This window comes from Silene latifolia, chromosome Y, assembly GCF_048544455.1.
Source record: "Silene latifolia isolate original U9 population chromosome Y, ASM4854445v1, whole genome shotgun sequence".
NCBI classification, from domain to species: domain Eukaryota; kingdom Viridiplantae; phylum Streptophyta; class Magnoliopsida; order Caryophyllales; family Caryophyllaceae; genus Silene; species Silene latifolia.
In genome coordinates, this window is record NC_133538.1 from 245,382,573 (window position 1) to 245,403,470 (window position 20,898).

The following is a 20,898-nucleotide window of genomic DNA, read 5'->3' on the forward strand; positions in this document are numbered from 1 at the left end:
CTCCATATTTTAACAGGTATGTCCTCTATGACACCTAACGGCCGTGATATACTACGGTCGGCCATCTGTTCGGTCATCCTTGTGCAATTAAATTTAGTCAAACCAAGTCTCCTTGCGAGAGACAAAGGTAAGACGCTCACGCTAGCGCCAAGATCGTATAGCGCGTTATCAATCAAATGGGTACCTATGTGACATGGAATCGAGAAACTACCCGGGTCTGACTGTTTAGGTGGTGGCCTATTTTGAACTAGGGCGGTCCCTATCTCGGTCAAAGCTACCGTCTCATGATCGTTGATATGCCTCTTAGGTGATAAAATTTCTTTCATAAACTTTAAATAAGAGGGTACCTGTGTCAGCAACTCGGCGAATGGAACAGTAACCTGTAGGCTTTTCAGGACCTCGGCAAATTTAACGAATTGTTGATAGGCTTTAGTGCTCTGTAATCGCCTCGGGAAGGGCACAGTAATAGGAATCTCGAGCCCTTTATTTCTCTCTTCAAACGTCTCAGCAGGTTCAAGCTCTTTATCACTCGATCGAGACTTTTTGCCTCTGGATCGAGTCCTTTCAGGTGAAATGTCACTCGATCGTGCAATAGCAGGCTCTCAATCGAGTTCCTCAATAACAGCAGTGTTCGATCGAGGCAAATTTCCACTCGATCGAATAGATTCTTCAAACTTTTCACTCGATCGAGTGGTTTGGACCTCTTGATCGATCCCCTGATTATCCCGTTCACTCGATCGAGTAGAATTACCTTTCGATCGAGTACTTTCTTCATCAATTCTACTCGATCAACCCCCTAAAATCAGTCGATCGAGTATTTCCTTTATACTTGGCATCTTTTCAGCAACAGTTGACTGTTTATCAGCATTAACGGCCTTCCTTGGGTCTAATATGTCATCTAAAGTTGAAAACTTTGGTCCTTCATATGAACGACCACTTCTCAAATTAATCAAACTTACCTTCTCGTGTGGATTCTTCTCAGATTGAGATGGCAATTGACCCCGTTTTCTCGGGGACTGGTTCGCGGCTAACTGAGCAACTTGAGTTTCAAGTTACTTGATGGATGCTTCTTTCTGTTGCTCACTTAGCTGCCATTGCTTTGTCAACGACTGGAGCATTATCTTTAACTCAGCTAACTCACTTACCCCACTTGAAGATGATGCGCCTTGATTCAGTGGAGGAAAGGAAGGAAGCTTTTGGAAGCCTTGTTGAGCCTTGTTAGGAGGGACATATAGCTGCTGCTGCGGTGGAGGAGTGGGATTAAGAACATTTTGACTTTTCCACCTCAAATTGGGATGGACTGCCCCTTGATTGTTGTAATAAGAACCTCCTCCTTGCCTGTATTACTGAAAAGCAAGGACTTGTTCTTTCTCAGTAAGACGGTCAATAGCAGTATGACCATCATTGCTTCCACACCTCTCATAAATGACAGTTTTCTGTCAAGTCAACAGATGAACCATCTCTTAATCTCCAGCAGGTTGCCGCTCCAATCTATCAAACCGGGCATTCATGGCTTCCAGCTGAGCCACGGCTGCCTTATCAACCGAATGGACCATTCGAATACCATCCTGTGGGTTCCCATATTCCACAATGGGTCGCCATCTCCTAATAATACCCTATCCCTTATCATCATCAATGTTCTTTTGGAATCTTCCATTGGATGAGGCGTCAAGTATAGCTCTATGGTCATTGTACAACCCATTGTAGAACTGGTTGCACAAAAACCATTGATCAAAACCATGGTGAGGAAAAGACCTCACCAAGTTCTTGAACCGACACCAAGTTTCATAGAAAGTCTCATCAAGTGCCTACTTGAAACTAGTAATCTTTCCCCTCAGCTGATTAGTGCGTTGAGGAGGGAAGTATCTTTTGTAGAAGGTAAGTGCGAGAGTCTCCCAGTTGGTGATACCAACAGCTGTCCGGTCAAGATCAGTCAGCCACTCACGAGCTGACTCAGTCATAGAAAAAAGGAAAAAGCACTTCCTTTATATTGTCTTGTGTTACTCCCTTTGTAGCGTGAATAGTAGAGCAGTAATCAGTAAAGACCTCCATGTGCTTCCTTGGATCTTCACCCGCCACACCCCGGAACATATTTCTCTCCCCCAAATTTATGTAAGACGGACGGATATCAAAAGTATTACCGTCCTCAGTTTGGAGGTTGAAACCTTTAGGAATAGACGATGCTTTAGGCTCCGAGTGACTTGCAATATTCGGCATCTTTACTGGTTTAGGGTAATGCATCCTTAGGGTAATGCATCCTTATGCTGCGTGGTCACCAGCTATCACAGCTGCCTACCAGGCGGCCTTAGTACCTCGCTCCATCAGAGCACGGGTTTCTACTTCAGGTACTAGAGGCCGGGGTCGCGCATGAGGTACTCCTACTGCTGGCCGCGTCACCATCCGATTGGACGACTCACTCGGCTCGCACCTCGACTATCCCGAGGTAATTTTTGTAAATGTTATTCATCGCACTCAATTCTTTGCTTTAGCTAGCTGTGATTTTTTGTTTACAAAGTTTTTGTGCCGTCAGTCACTCGATAGACTTGGTATTTACGAGCCAGTTTATGAGATTTTGAGGGGTACGGGGATGTATGGCCTAGTGACCATGAGTGCCTTGACCTTCAAGGAGCTGACCCTCGAGTTTTTCAGCTCCTTTACCTTCTCTTCTGGGGCACACGACACTGACCCCACTTGTGCTTCCGTGTCTTTTCAGTTATTTAACCGGACTTTTTCCTGGACTTTAGAGGAGTTTGGTACTAGGATAAGACTTTCTTTTACGGGTCCTACTGGTGGCCCTAGGAAGGTCATCCGCATGTTATGGAGGACCTTGGCACAGACTACATACGAGGAGTGCAAACTAGCTCAGGTCCACCTTCCCCCTGCCCGATACTCCCTGCGTCTGATAGGTAGTACTATTTTTGGCCGTAAAGAACCAAACAATATGAACAACATTGAGCTTTCTATTTTGGGCGGGTACCTGAACATTGACAGTGAGGGACCCTTTGTCCTTAACATTGCTTACCTGACCGCCCAGTACTTTCACAGTGTGGGGGAGAAGAAGACGGGCACCATCGTCTGCGGTGGCATAGCCACTTTTATTGCCCGTTCTGTCTTCCCCGTCTTCCCTCGTGACTTACCGTACCTAGATACTAATATTTACCTTGGCATTCCTGCTATGCTGTCCATGTTTTGGCTTGCTTCCGACCACCAGACTTGGAAGATTTCTGGTTCCTTGTCTAAGACCCTTCCTTGTACCACCTTATCTCGTCTCGTTCCCCTGCCCACTGTTACGGGTAGGTTACCTCCACCATTGCCCATGTACCACCTACCGCTGCGACCACCTCCTACCATGTCGGCTTCTAGGAAGCGGAGGAGACCTAAGACCGGAGAGGGATCCAAACTTGCTACGGGTGGCCAGACTTCCACGACCATTCCTACTACGATCCCTACTCCTGCGCCCGACCAGACACAGCCGGTTTACCCGGCTAATTTTGTACCTCCTCCACCTTTTGAGGCGTCCGATGTCATAGACCAAGGACGTCGTGACAGTTTGTTGCTTGAGCTTGTAGAAAGGCAGGCTCGTATGGAGAGGGACATAGCTCTTACTTTGTTCCCTCTATACGAGTACCACATGAGGCGACACCGTCCCGTCCCTGAGGGCTGGCCACACCCGTCCTTCTACCGTTACCCAGCCGAGGGGTACCCAGAGCCAGCCAGTGACGAGGAAGAGGGCACAACTGAGGAGGCGAGGAGGAGAGAGCAGCATGTGGACTCGGACTACACAGTGGAGGACGAGGAGGACGAGGAGGCTGACGAGTAGCTACTGGTCTACTCACTTCCCCAGTTTTCCGGCTGGTTTGGGGAAGTTCGTGTTTTGTTTGTACATTCTTGTTCTTTTATTTCTTTTGTCTCGTTTTTATTTATTATTTTTCATCATTTATCGGTTATATTTTCCCATTCCCCCGTATATATCTGCTGGTGTATGCTGGAGGACAGCGAGGGCGTTGTCCGTTTTGGTTTGGGGAGGGTAATGCATCCTTTGAGTCTGCATTTGCATTTGTTTTTGCATTCACGTTTCTATTTTCTGCTTGCATTGTTGTCATTTATTTCAAAAATCAAAAAAATCAAAAAAATTAGAAAATTTTCAAAAATTAATAAAATATTCACGTTTATTTTTGCATACAGGTTGAGTCGGAACGGTTATTAGCTGAGCCTTACGTATAATCTATGATTTTTTGTTCAAATTTAGCTGACCGTGTAGACTTGACCTGATAAATTGGCAACCTACTTTACAATTTCTGAGATTTAGAGCTTTATAACCGGTGACATTCATGACCGCTTTACATAGTAATTGAGAGTAGTACTCCGTGCATAGCATGTTCATCTTTTTGCACATTTATGACATTCAATTTCTTGTCAATTGCATACATTCGGGTTTGTGGTCGGTGTCACATGCAGGGAGGTGCTTGAAAATTTCCCTTTCTTACATTTTTCACTCATTTAGCTCCACTTAAGCCAAATTTAGCCTTTTTGACCCATTAGCTACATCAAAAACTAATCCTGCCCAGTCAAGCTAGTTTAGTGTATCTTTTGTGGTATGTCGGTTTATATTGCGAGTTTGGCCCGTTTTCATTGTTGGAGTTGGTAGAAGAATGAGAAAGGAAGAACATGAAAAAGAAAAAAAACATGAAAAAGAAAAAAAACGGAAAAACGTGAAGAAAATGAAAAAAAAGAGATGAAAATCACCTAAGGCAAAAGGAAGAAAAAGAATGAAAAGTTAGAAAAAATGGTTTGGATTGTTTGTGTAATTAAGACGATATTAAAAAAGGGAATTTTGTGACTGTATCACTCCTCTGTTCTTATTCACATATTTTTGAGGAGATAGTGTATTTGGTTAGTGAGTTGTGTGCCAAAAGAAGGGCACTTGTGTTTATTTTCAGTCAGTTGAGATTCAGACGGTCTTATATGGTCCTGTTTAGGAACTAGCTTGGCGCTTTTTACCTCCACATTTCCATAATTTATTTTTCCTTTTCTCACCTGAACCTCACTATTCCTATACTATTTTTAAGCCCTCGGCTGTCACGGACATTGTTGATTGGAATGTGTGCATAGTACTTGAATCGTCTTTCATTTTTGTTGCATGCATGTTATGTAGGTCGCAGTTTAGGTGAGTGACTGTTTCTCTTTCTCTCTTATACATATATAATTCACCATTTGCTTCATGAGAGAAGAGTGACCACGTGAGAGTCCGATTTTGTTGGTCTTGCAAGGTCGATAGGTCAGCTTTATTTATGGACATCTTATAATTCGTTTGCGTATTGACTGCTGTAGCTATAACTGTTGATTTCTGTTGCATTAAATTGGTTCAATTAGATAAGTTACAGCTAGCTCTGAGTTTTCATTTCCGTTCCATTAGTTTGCATTTAGTTTACTCGAGGACGAGTAAAGGTTCGGTTTGGGAAGATTTGATACGTGCATTTTATATAGCCTTTTTATTCTTATTTTGCACGTATTTCTATACACTTTTATACTGTTTTGTATTGCAATATGCCACGAATTGGCTACTTTGGTTTGTCTTGTCTGTTTTGCAGAAATGAAACTGAAAGTGGTGAAACCGTACTCTTTTTGTCCTGTTTTGCATGCATTTTGAGGAGACGGGAATGTTAGAGCGAGAGTACTGCATTGGGATGTGTGAAGGATGGTCAACGAAGCAATCAAAGACGAGTTTGGAGCTGACTTGGAGGAGGAACACTCGATCGATGGGTTTGTTTGGTTGATCGAGTGGTTTGAAGTGTTGAAGAGGTCGATCGAGTGATTTGCTGTGCTCGATCGAATGTTATTTATGGGCTTTCCTCGATCGAGTGGAAATATTGCTCAATCGAGGGGATTATCTCTTGAAGTCCTCGATCGAGTGGTTTTATACTGCTTGATCGAGAGGTTTTGATATTACACGGGCTTAATTAACCCGTGTTGGACTTATTTCGTGATGGACTTTGTTTTTTCTATTTAAGCATTCATAATTAGGTTATTAATTACGTTTTACTCATCTTAGAATGCCGCTTTACTCTCTTAATCTCTCTTAACACTTTCTACTGTAACCTTACTCTTGGATTTCTTTGCTTGGATTTTGGTTGCTCTTTACGCCGGATCTCTTGTGATTGTAATCCTTCTTCTTCTTATTAATCTTAATGTCGTTATTTATTGCTTTAATTTCTCGTTTTTCTCATCATTAATTTCTGCCGTAATTTCGTTTATGCCATATTATTGTTATTTCATCATGCTTTCTATTAGTTCATTCATTATTGTTATTATTGACATCATTAGCAATATGAGTAGCTAAATCCTTTCATGTTGGGATTAGGGAATCCATGGTAGGATTGTGACGATGTAGCGAATAAGGTAGATGGTTTACTTGTGAGAATCTGTACCCATTGCAATTTAATTATAATACCGACTTATTTGAGTGCACGCTTCTAAGTTGCTTTTAATCTGGTTAAATTTACTCCTGGATCGGAAGATTGGACTAAATAGACCTGCTATGAACAGTAGACTACCCTTACGAGGACGGAAGTTAAGTTAGCGGAAATCTAGGATAGAAAGGGGACCGGAAGGACCTTTCCCGTATCCGTCTCACAGTAGATTATCTAGGCTATTTGCAGTTGAGTCGCTAGACTACCATGGTGAACCGAAATCCTGACATGTTCTCTCTCATTTAATCATCTTTATTATAATTTCTATCTTTTATTGCTCTTTCTTTACTACTCTTTCCTTTAAACCTTTATTAGTTTAGTTAACCAAATTTAAACCCCCAATTTTGTGACCGAATAGACGGACCTTAACAGATATCTTGCCTCCCTATGGAGATCGACCTGACTTCCCTAGCTATATTAGTTAGTGACCAGTTGGTTATTTTTGGTAGGTACACGACTAGCCTGTCAAAGTCCTTGTCTAGCTAGATGTAGTAGGGCTGGATTTTGGGCACGGTAGGCATTTAACCGATCATCGTGAGCTTCTTTATGCATTTGTTGCATTAATTGGGTCAAATAGGCGTTGCCTACCACGACATTAGAGCCACTGGGTTTGAATTCTTGGTAGGCAAAGGGATATGGTGGAATCACAATGGTGGAGGAGGAGGGCTTTGCAATTGGTTCCCTATATTGCTTAACTATCACTTCGGCTTCCTTGGAGACGGGCAATAGGTAGTTTGGTCTACGGACGAAGATACGGTAAATCTTGGTAGGCAAGACAAAGGAATTAGGTTCTTTGATGAGCCACTCATATTTGTTGTCAAGATTGTCATTCTTGACCCAATGGAATTTGTTGATCATAGTTCTCATATCAAGGAGGTTGCTCCCTTTAACCGGTTTGTAGGTGTTATCTTTGTTGAAATTCGAGTTAAAGTGCTTAGCTAGCCTCGTTACCAAGCCCCCGTTTACAATGAAGGCCGCTCCATCTTTCTTATTATCAATCTCAAGCCACAGATCAAGCAATAGTTGAAGAATGTCATACTTTTTGGTGAACTTTCCATTGATATTCATGAAGGACTCAAGGTAGACAAAATCAAGTTCGGTGAAGTGGTTGGTGCTTTTTCTAGCAATCAAGGTATTGCCCACAAACTTGTGCCATACTCTTATGCCCGGATGGTGAACATATAAAGCATGTGAAGGAAAAGTAGATCTATATACCTAACATATTCATATATGTTCTATTTTAATTTGTCATAAAATTAATAAATGATCTTATGCATGCAAACTAATAAACAAAATAAAGAAGAAGCATTCATCCTTACATTGGAAATTCGGTTTAAATTGGCACAAGAGAGATCACCTTCTCTCTTGTTCTTGTGCTTTCCTTTTGGATGAACAAAGACCCAAGTGTAGGATCTCTCCCAAGGATTAATACCCAAAGCACACTCTTAATAAAATTAATATTATGTATACTAGACAATATTGATTTTTGTAGAAAAATTGACCCAAAATAATTTGGTTTTAATCTCCCAAAACCGGTTGAGAGAGAAGAGAAGAGGAAGGTTTTTTTTATCTTTCTAAAATTCTAATTTTAGGTGAATGAAGAATGAATGATACACTAACTACATTTTAGTGTATATTAGGTAAAAATAAGATGAAAAACCAAAGTGGTTTTTCATCTCATAAAACCGGGTGGAAGGGGGAAATAGAGGGAGCCAATGCATGCTTGAGTTGTTCTTCACAATGAGCATTAGGGTTGCATGGTTAGTTTAGTAGGTAATCATTGTGTTTACCACTCACATTATAAACACAATATTATCCTTAATCCTCCCTTAATTTCGGTACATATTGAAGGAAATGTAGATCTATATACTAACATATTCATATATGTGTTAATTTAATTTGTCATAAAATTAAAGTTGGATTTTATGCATGCAAACTAAAACAAAAGAAGATAAGAAAACATTTTCTCACCATATGAAATTCGGTCATATTGGGCACCAACAAGATCTCCTTCTTGTTAGTTCTTGAGCTTTCCAATAATGGATGAACATACAAAAATCCCAAAGTAGAGATTCTCCAATTAGTAGCACCCAAGACAATCCTTTAATCCCACAAATAAACATGTACTAGATGTTTGTATTGTAGTTTACCTTAAAATCTATTACTAACACTCATATACTACTTCTAGTAATCTTAGTAATTTATATGAACAATTTGAATCAAATACTCATCTTTTTAATGAATATTAAGGAGAGAGAAGAGAGAATATTCATGAACATTTTGCATGTTAATTGAATGGTAGTGTGAGAAAAAGAAAAGAACCAACACTCCTCCTTGTTGAGGGGGTGTCACGGTTTTAGGAGACTAAAATGGCATCATTTCTTTTTCTTTTACTCTTCTCAAAAATAGTAGGTGTGTAAGATGTGTAAGACTAGTAGTAGGTAGGCATCATTATGTTTATTTTATCAAATAAAATAAAACAACCAAAACCCACTAACACACCCTCCATTTTCGGTCCATATACTTAAATGGACTACCATTTTATTTTGTCAATTTGTCATTTGTCACACAATATTTCACATGTAGAATGTTACATGTTATTAATTAATTTGATGCATATTTATCACATAAATATCATTTCATGAATTAATTAAATTTCATACAACAAATTGACTAGTGATACTTGATCACATAAATAAAATGGGTCATATAGTTATAATTCACAACTTCTTGTAATTATAATTAACCATTCATTCTTATCTTTATTGTTTCTCAAACAATAAATAATTTTAGCAACAAAGCATTTTATTACTATAATAAATCTTATTTAATCCCATTACAATAAGATATCAATATTCTCTCTCACAAATCGAATTGTTCAATTTTAAGGAATTAATTAGTCTCAGACGGTATACAACTAATTAACCTTTTCAATTAAGGGAATCGTCCTTTAGGTGTGACCTCAAGGGATCAATTGATCACCACCGCCGCATCGACAAGTAATGTAAAACTCTAGCCAGCCAATCATTACCGATATGTGTGGACCAGTTGACTATATATATGTAATGTATCATCCCTTTCGTATTCTTGGCATGAGATTTAATAATGATATTTAAATCATGTGATCGCACTATTGTTGAGGACACATTTCCCAACAATCTCCCACTTGTCCTCGACAAGTGTGCGTCACCAATTCTCTTGTCCTATTACTATCTCCCATTCAATGCAAGGTGTCTTTCGGGTCGTACTTGCAAGTGATCATATCGAGAGTGGTTTCCTCGATCTGGAGAATAACTGATTGACCGGAATTTATCCACCATGGATACCTTCCGAGCGTGGCCACGCATTTCCAGTTAATTACTCCTCGAGTGGTCCTGAGATATTGTTTTAACCCTGACAAGGGGGTGGACAATTCCTATCGCACTTATTCCCTTCGACTAGCCACAGCCATCATAACCCAAAATATGCCCATTTGACCCCATTTACGAAGGTCGTAGTAACACAAATCAAAGTTAATCTGAAACTGTGCCATCTTAGGTGAATAGTCTTTAGTCAAAAGAATTGACTCATTAGAATACTATAGTAGCTCTCGCCACGACCAGGCTTTATAAATTTGCCAGAACTCTATAAGCGGTCACTGCCCGACAAAGTGTTCCTAACAGTCTGCCTATGTGATTGACTAGTCATCTCACATGACTCTATGGCACTTGAACTTGCCATCAATCGCATCACACTCTAGTCACTTCGAGACGTCACCTCATATAAGTGACTATGGGCGAATACAATGCTAATCCGTGTTCACTTTAACGGGGTTCAATTGTCTCTACAACCCGTTTGGATGTAACAAAGTATAATAAAAGAGTTTTAAAGTAAAACTCGAACGACAAATGCGATTATCACATATGAATAGTCAATGCCAGATTACTATTTCATGTTCTATAATCTAATTTGATCTTGTACATAGTTGTTCATTTCAATTCAATTGAAATGACATGACTCATCATGTTTAGCCTTTGAGAAGGCTTTGGTTAGTAGGTTTTATCAATTTTTTGTACCTTACTCAACCTCACTACATACTCGTTTTCCTTTGTAATGTATACATTTGCATTACAAAACTTTTCGAGTACGTGTCGAGATCCAATCAAGACATAGGCCCTCTAGCCTTAGAATAGCTCCCACTGTTTTCACAATGTGCGGGACTCATCCTTCTTGCACATCTCATGATCGCAAGTGTACTCAATTTCCGTTATAAATATCTCTCATTGTTTCTTTATTGCCTAGAACGATTCTAGAAAATCTACTTCTTAATTAACATTGCCACAATGGTATCTTAACCATCCTAGTGTGTTTTGATTATGGTTTTGTCGGAAACCATGCGCAATCTCAATTGTCAATTGTCACTTGTGTAACACCCTTACACAATATTGCATCATAAACACTTTGCTTTACTTCCTTAATGCTTCAGCAAGCACTTAAGGGTAATCTTTATAGCTTACTTGGTAAAGATTACTTAAATTCGATTTTTGAAAACAATTCATCATACTCAAAGCATATGAAGTGTTATACATCATTTCTTTTTAATTGATTCGGCAACGGAAGCAAATGAAATCAATCAAATATGTTCAATTTAATTGAACTAGTCATGAATCTTATCAACATAAGACTTCTTCTTGACGCTAATATCATGTGGATTTATCTTCATAAATCCGGATATTCAAGATGTATTATAATACTCCAAAAGTCTTAAATCATTCGCAATGATCAATATGTCATCCACATATCGGACTAATTAAAATTTTCGTAACTCCCACTAAACTCCATGTATAAACACAACTTCTCGACTTATCGAGAAATGTTTTATCACATGATCAAAATGTTGATTCTAACTCATTGATGTCCTACTTAAGACCCTCTCTCAAGTTTCACATTATCTTAGGGTTGCAAGAATCTACTAAACTCAAGACATGTATTGAATACATTCCTTCTATTGAAGAAGTGGGTTTTAGATTCACTCGCTATGTATTTCATAACCTCATAATGAAACACAATCCCTAAGAAGATCCAAATAGACTTAATCATTTCAATTAGTGCAAAACCCTTTGCAACCAATTTTGCTTTGAAATATCTCTTTATTAGTGCAAAACCCTTTGTCACTAATCAAGCCCTTTGATTCGGATTTTTATGACTCTAAGCCTTGTATTGAGTTGTGACTTAAACACTCTTATGTAAGTCATATGTTCATTACTTTCTAGAAGTAATCAACTTGAATCAAACAATTTCTTTTGTAAGTTATAAGCTCTTTTCTTTCTTAAAAGTAGCATGAATTCATCATTTTTAACAAGTGACGAATTTAACTTCCTAGGTTTTAAAGAAACAATATTTTACACAAAACGTCTCATGTAGCCAAGAAATACCAGTTTCTTGCGACATAACATTCTTTGTGGCTCTTGAATAATTTTCTCCCACTCTGTCTTCTAGAAATAAACTTGCATTTTAGAAAGACAGCTTCACGAGCCACAAACCCGGAGTACTCGTGATAATTGAAAAGGGAAAAATGAGCATTTGTTTCTTGTGAAAACTTACAAACATGGTACCCTTACCATTTCATATCTCATATGATTCGATTTAGTGGAAAAATAATTTAGACAAAAATGATAAAATCCCCAAAAGGATCAAGTAACTCAAAGTAACTTGATTGAAGTCCAAACCATATCGAATAGCGTTTGATTTCTTATCCAATCACACATTATTTCATAATGCGTGCTAAGAGAGATTAACTTGTGATATTAGATCACATTTCCATTGGCTTATATCAAAGTCTTCACTTTGATAATCCCATCACGACTAAATCGTGATTTCTTTAACTCTTTAAACTTCTTTAAATATTTTCTATTTACCTTATTAAGTTAACACATTAGCGTCAACTTAAATCGTTGGTAAAAGAGAATGATCAACCTATTATGGATCAATGATTTATAACCTCGATCTCCTTTTCAACCAAAAGGCACGAGACATCTTGCTTTGAATACAAGATACGCATATACCATTAACAATCTAGTGGTTTCAAGAGTACTCGATAACTCTTTGCGTTCATCATTCAAAAATTTTAAGGTTTAATCTTGGGTTACCAATTTTGAGTCTTGCATCATCTTCATGATATATTATTCTAGTTTGGTTTAGAATATAATCACCTTGATGATGGGCTAGCCATACATCAAATCATGGTGTATAGGGTCACAAAAGTGAAACCTCTTTTGTATCTTTAACAAATTGTATTCTTATTTAGAGTTTATGTACTTAATAGTCACAATTAAGTACAACTCCAAACCCGAAAACTAGATTTAGTACACAATGACTCTATCTCTTGACTTCATTGTAGCTAGTCGTCATATTCTAATCATCCTATGTATCAAACATAATGATGAAAACCACCACCGGTTTCTAATATTTTAAGTAATACTAGCAAAATTATGTTTAATCAAATAAACATTTAACGAAGAAGGTCCCATTAGATGTCCCACAACTAACTTGTTGATTCTTCAATAATTTGGGGTAGTTTCCTTTCTTGTGTCCAACATTTAGGACAATGGAAACTTTATCGGTCGGGATTGATAGGTTTAGTATCGTCATTCTCAACAACTTTACCTTTAACATTACCTTGTATCAATTCCATTATAATCCTTACTTCTTGAACCTCGTCCTCATCTTAACGGTTTAAGAGAATGCTCCCACTTAATTCAATGAGTCTTTGCTTTGAGAAGCAAAGTTGAATTCATGAAGATTCACTCTTCATTTGTTCGTTTTAGTCTTAAAACTTTCTGTAACACCCCCATACTCCAAGTGCCTTACCAGGACCACTCAGGTATAAGGATACTACCATCTCGGTTGCCCGAGGTACTGAATATCATAAGACAATAAAGAAACGTACTTTTAAAGTAATTATAGATTAAGTGATTACAGGTTCAAACAAAAACTAATAAAAGAAATTACAAGGTTCTCATACGGTCTCTGACTAAAACTATCAAAGCTACTAGACTTCGACGACACAAATGGAAGACTTCTAACCGCCACGTGGTGACTCATCCCGGCCTATCCCATACGCGTCATATCACACCGCTCAATAATCGCTCACCACCCCGAATGGATCACCACAGATTTTAAAACATTTAAACGGGTCAAGACTAATCACACAATTCAATGCATATATCAACAATAAGATAAACAGACGACAAGCTTTAACCGTCACACACACACACACAAACCAACCAATTCCCATCATCTCAATCCTTCATCGTCCCTTTGGGACCACTGCCGATGGGGGACCGCAGCCTGTTCCCATCTAAGCCCCGCTCATCATACGAGCGATAACCCTGCCCATTAATGTGCACATCCCCTCCCGTGGCGGGTTCCACGAAGGGCGAAACTAGGGCGTGAAGTCACTCCCGCAAGTGACCCCACTCACCGAGAACGCATCTCGAGAGCCATAGACAACCAATCACAATCACAATCACAATCACAATCATCATATCAAACAACTAACTACAAAGACATCACCAATATCCCATTATGGGACTAATCGAGTAGAAATCCTACCGGAAAGCACAACACGCAGACGGTATCTACAGTGTATCAAAACGGCTCCTCTACGAATTCTCCTCCTATCATACAAACACATAAAGACTACACATCACAAACTACACACCAAAACCCCCAATTCCTAAATTAGGGCTTAACCAATCTTAACAAAACATTATAAAAACTATATTAAAAGCTTACCCTCGACGCAAGGAATCCGACGACACGAAAAACGACAAGAACCGACCGTCCAACTCCGGAATTGCTAAGAATGCGATTAGGAAGATGAAGTGGTCGCTTTCTCTCTTAAAAGGGTTTTAGGTTTTGTAAAAGTGAATTAAAACAATGACGAATATGTTTAAATACCTTAATCGCATAATTAACAAAACCCGAGAAAACTCCCCGTAAAACCGGACACTCGATCGAGTACCCAAGGTACTCGATCGAGTACCCCCTTACTCGATCGAGTACCCCAGCTACTCGATCGAGTACCCAACAGGTCAGAAACTATTCTAAAACGCAACTTACCCTTACTCGACAGAGTAAGGCCTACTCGATAGAGTACCCAAAGACTCAAAAATACGGAGTATTACACTTTCATTGAAGTGGTTGCGTTATTTTGGTCAATTACGAATTCTTGACAAAACTAATTACCAAAACAATTCATATCGACTTAGGCACGGTGGGGCCGATACATCCTTTATCAATATAACTCGGTGGATTAACGTTTAATCGATTCTACTTTTAGAACTCTTGGTCGATAATATTACATTAACAATTATCTTTAGCCCAAAACACATCCGACAAGGGCACGGTGGGGCCGATACATCCCTTATCAAAAACTTTTGTTGAGTTCAATCCAAATTTCGAATAAATGTGTCCATGATCCAAACCCACATTAACTTGGGCACGGTGTGGCCGATACATCCCTTATCAACATGAATTCGGTGGATTAACATTCATCACCCACTTCCCCTACGTAACAAGGTTTGTACCCCGGTGGGGCCGAGCGCACTCCCTCGCGAAATAGGTTTTCATGGTTTCTACTATTTGGTAAGGCTATGTCTCAATTAATTGTTTTAGCGAGAGGTCATGTCAATTTATTATCTATCGCGTTTAAGTGAACTAAAGCGGTGAACTACGATAATTTTAATTGACACGGTCGATAAACTCGATAAAATAAGGATGCATGTTTTAGTTATGGCGATTTAGCGATGCATGTGACATAAAATAAAATGCAAGCATAAAGATAAATAAATCCTAGTATGGCCTTTCTTAAAATAGAAAAACTATTTAACTATTACATATTCGGAAACCAACTCCATTGGTCCCTTGATCTTCGGTTGAGGCACGCATCTCGAGGTAACACCGTCTTTATGTATCGCCATTCTTGAAGAAATCCGTCTTCGGGAACTCCGGAATGAATTAAATTACATAATAAATTACAAAATTTCCTATTATACATTTGTAACTAAAAAAAAATAAATCTATTAAATTACAAAACGGTGATACGAGATCACAATAAAATTACAACCGAATCGATATTCCCATACATTTCGGGAAATACCAATTAAAATCTAAGGCCATACTAAGTAAAATTACATAATTCAAAATTACATAAATTAAAATTATGACAATCATAAAGAAAATGAAGCATTATAATATGTATGAACATGCTCAATTTTATGCTAAATCGCCTTTAAATAGCCAATATCGTATATTACTCGGTTTTTACGGATTTGCGTGATTTCAACATTTTATAATCACAAAAATACATAAACTCATATTTATGCATAAGTTAATTACCCTAACCTCTTAGGACTAAAAATTTAGTCTTCACTAATAATTTGACCATAATTAACCTATATTTTATAGAATTGTTCATAAATGGACCAAAAATTACAAAAATAAGCTATAAACTTCAAATAAATCACAAAATTTCAAATAAATTCAAAATTTGAAATTTAAACTCATGAACATTCTGGAAAAATACCATGACACTCATAATGTTCAAAATCTTAGGTTAAAAATTTCGAAATTTTTCCGGAAAAACAATGTTGCGGTTTATCGATTTTTAATAAAATAATCATAAAAACATGGAAAAATTATTTTCATTAACTTTTCAATTTTAGATCTGAAAAATATAATAAAATGCAACATTAGACGTTTTTCCTAAGTCATAGATTATGTTTTATTAATTTTCCACTAATAATGTCACTATTTATGCTATTTTTCTTCAAAAATCCATAAATAATGCAAAAAGACTTCTTTATAGCCAATTATTTTACACACATCTTGTAAAATTTCATGTGACAACATATTAATTTTCTATGACCAGATTCGAAATTTAACTCATATTAACCTATTTTTCACCTGAATCCAAATTTAAGAATGAAAAATTCATTTTTCGAGCATAACAAGTCCAAAAATTATGAAAATTTACAGGTTATCTCAAAATAATATATGTGACAACATATCCAAAAAGCAATGGAAAATTCGAAGTATAGCTAATTTTAGACCAAAAATGACATTTTTACTCATAAAATCATATTTAAATGCCATTATTGTATAATATGAACAATAAAAATCCGAAAAATTAACCAAAATATCCTAAAACATTTTAGGACCAGAAATATTAACATGCATGGATTAATTTCGTGATATATCATAATAACACAAGTTTTACAAGTTTTATTTGTTATTCTTATAACTCGGAAAAACTTTTAACCGATTTGCATGCAAACAACCTGGCTCTGATACCAATTGAAGGAAATGTAGATCTATATACTAATATATTCATATATGTGTTAATTTAATTTGTCATAAAATTAAAGTTGGATTTTATGTATGCAAACTAAAACAAAAGAAGATAAGAAAACATTTTCTCACCATATGAAATTCGGTCATATTGGGCACCAACAAGATCTCCTTCTTGTTAGTTCTTGAGCTTTACAATAATAGATGAACATACAAAAATCCCAAAGTAGAGATTCTCCAATTAGTAGCACCCAAGACAATCCTTTAATCCCACAAATAAACATGTACTAGATGTTTGTATTGTAGTTTACCTTAAAATCTATTACTAATACTCATATACTACTTCTAGTAATCTTAGTAATTTATATGAACAATTTGAATCAAATACTCATCTTTTTAATGAATATTAAGGAGAGAGAAGAGAGAATATTCATGAACATTTTGCATGTTAATTGAATGGTAGTGTGAGAAAAAGAAAAGAACCAACACTCCTCCTTGTTGAGGGAGTGTCACGGTTTTAGGAGACTAAAATGGCATCATTTCTTTTTCTTTTACTCTTCTCAAAAATAGTAGGTGTGTAAGATGTGTAAGACTAGTAGTAGGTAGGCATCATTATGTTTATTTTATCAAATAAAATAAAACAACCAAAACCCACTAACACACCCTCCATTTTCGGTCCATATACTTAAAATGGACTACCATTTTATTTTGTCAATTTGTCATTTGTCACACAATATGTCACATGTAGAATGTTACATGTTATTAATTAATTTGATGCATATTTATCACATAAATATCATTTCATGAATTAATTAAATTTCATACAACAAATTGACTAGTGATACTTGATCACATAAATAAAATGGGTCATATAGTTATAATTCACAACTTCTTGTAATTATAATTAACCATTCATTCTTATCTTTATTGTTTCTCAAACAATAAATAATTTTAGCAACAAAGCATTTTATTACTAAAATAAATCTTATTTAATCCCATTACAATAAGATATCAATATTCTCTCTCACAAATCGAATTGTTCAATTTTAAGGAATTAATTAGTCTGTATCGGTATACAACTAATTAACCTTTTCAATTAAGGGAATCGTCCTTTAGGTGTGACCTCAAGGGATCAATTGATCACCACCGCCGCACTACGCAAGAATGTCAAACTCTAGCCACCAATCATTACCGATATGTGTGGACCAGTTGACTATATATATGTAATGTATCATCCCTTTCGTATTCTTGGCATGAGATTTAATAATGATATTTAAATCATGTGATCGCACTATTGTTGAGGACACATTTCCCAACACATATAGATAATATGGACTCCATATTATCTTTGTCAAAATGTCAATTTGTCTTATGTCACATGTCATATGTTACATAAATTTGTTATGTATTTTTAACATATTAAAAATCAACGTATTAATAAAAATACGTCATATACAAAAATCGACTTAGTAATTCATAATTACTTGTACCAAAATGTTTTACCAATTATAAATCACAACAATTTGTATTTATAATAATTCATTCAAATTTAATTGTTTTCTTAAACAATAATTTCATCTGAGTAATGATACAATTCGGTTACTCGGACCGTATCTCATTTAATCAAATTTCAATGAGATACGTAAGTAATACTTCCAAAATCTTCCGTCAATTTTAAATAATTTAATTGACTCGTATCGTTATACGATCAATTAAATGATCAATTAAGAGTGTTGCCTTATAGGTATGACCTAGGGGATCAATTGATCACCACCACGTCGCACAGCTAAAGAATGTCAAACTCTAGTCACCAATCATTACCGATATGTGTGGACCAGTTGGGTAGAAAATACTTCCCAAACGTATTCTTTTAAAATGAGATTTAAACATGTGATCATTATGATTAACAGTTGTGATCGCATTATTGTCGGAGGACACATATTCCAACAATCTCCCACTTGTCCTCGACAAGTGTGTGTCACCAATTCTCTTGTCCTATTACTATCTCCCACTAAATGCAAGGTGTCTTTCAGGTCGTACTTGCAAGTGATCATATCGAGAGTGGTTTCCTCGATCCGAGAATAAGCGATTGACCGGATTTATCCACCATGGATACATTCCGAGCGTGGCCACGCATTTCCAGTTCATTACTCCTCGAGTGGCCCTGAGATATTGTTATAACCCTGACAAGGGGTGGACAATTCCTATCGCACTTATTCCCTTCAACTAGCCACAGCCATCATAACCCAAAATATGCCCATTTGACCCCATTTACGAAGGTCGTAGTAACACAAATCAAAGTTAATCTGAAACTGTGCCATCTTAGGCGAATAGTCTTTAGTCAAAAGAATCGACTCATTTAAATACTATAGCAACTCTCGCCACGACCAGACTATATAAATTTGCCAGAACTCTATAAGCGGTCATAAGGCCCGACAAAAGTTCCTAATATCGATGCCTATGTGATCGACTAGTCATCTCACATGACTCCATGGCACTTGAATTTGCCATCAATCGCATCACACTCTAGTCACTTCGAGACGTCACCTCATACAAGTGACTATGGGCAAATACAATGTTAATCCATGTTCACTTTATCGGGGTTCCATTGTCTCTACAACCCGGTTGGATATAACAATGTATAAGGTGAGTTAATAATAACTCAAACGACAAATGTCGACATCACACTCGGGTAGTCAATACCATATTATAACCTTGTGATGCATATCGTAAGTGTGTAAACACTTGTTGATTGCAATAGAAGTTTAACATGCCATGTGTCCATGTGTTCAAACTTCTTATACTTGCACTTTCCTTTACATTCATGTTCTCTCTCATAGCATGAACCTTACCAAGTACACATCAAGGTTTCCGACCTTGGTTTCGGTTCTTTATCTTGAAAGAACTTCCTTATCGATTATCACATAACGAACGAATTTGTGGTGAATGATATAACTTGTACTGATCAAGTACTCCATCTACACACAATGCACTAGGTATATGTTTTGTAGAGTCTTGCAACAATTTGTCAAGATGATTAGCCTAGCACTTCTTACAAGTCCTAGCATAGTTAGGAAAGATTAGTATTGAGTAACTTCTTATTCAACTAAGTATCTTTCCAAACTTCTTATTTCTCCTTTTAACTTGAAAAGTTTAGGATTTTCATAAATCTTTACGTGTGTTCGGATTTTCTATACTATGTGCAACCTCTTAACACATAATAGAGTATTCTGTCAAACACTGAAATAGCTCATCGGATTCTCCTCGAGAATTCATGACGTGTCTTGTATGTCTTGCCAGTGAATCATCATGCTCTCATGCATATGATTCACTATTGGACATGTGCATGATTATTCTAATGGCGGAAACATTAGTTACTAATAATCATGAGATCAACCGTTCATAGGTTCAATGAACGACCATGACTGCTAATGGCAATTCCATCTACATGAATAACCTATGTGTATGTTGATACGATGTGTATCTCTTAATACTAATCTAATATTTCTTGATGTAATTGGATTCATCATAGTCCATATTCATCCAGAATTGAAAACTCAAATACTTCTTTGTGAAAGAAGGTATTAGCTCGTCATTCTTCAATGAGTGATGAGTTGTAAACATTCAAAGGATGATGGCTCCCACTAAATTCCATGTCTTCACATGATAATTTCAAACTCCCACTTAATTCCACATGATTCGAAATTGATTACTTAATCGAAAACATTTCAAAATTGGAATGTATGTTGCTTTTGCAAAGTTATTAAGATGAAGCCATATATGTTCCCATCATATCCTTTCAAAATTCCTTTTTCGAAGAGGTCTCATCTTAACCTTATGGAAAGAGATTTTAAATCTCTAACACATTCATGTCATAATGATGTGTGGCAATGTCATTTATTAAATATAAGTAATATCTAATACACGTCCTTCAAAATATCCCATTTAGAAGGAGGTTTAACCAATTCATTTTGATAATGCGGTTAAGTAATGACATTTGCGAGGTTAAAAACTTAGCTATAGAGGATATTGGTATATCAATCCTTGCAATTCGTTCATAACTAGTATGTTACTTTGATTCATTTAGGCTCTTAAG

General features: G+C 36.9%; 1 non-coding gene across 1 annotated transcript; it reads left to right on the plus strand.

Moving 5' to 3' along the window:
* Nucleotides 1–1,734: 1,734 nt before the first annotated feature.
* LOC141636228 (small nucleolar RNA R71) lies at nt 1,735–1,840 on the plus strand. Its single transcript, XR_012540854.1, has one exon. It is a non-coding gene; the product is annotated as a small nucleolar RNA R71 (small nucleolar RNA).
* The last annotated feature ends 19,058 nt before the right edge of the window (nt 1,841–20,898 follow it).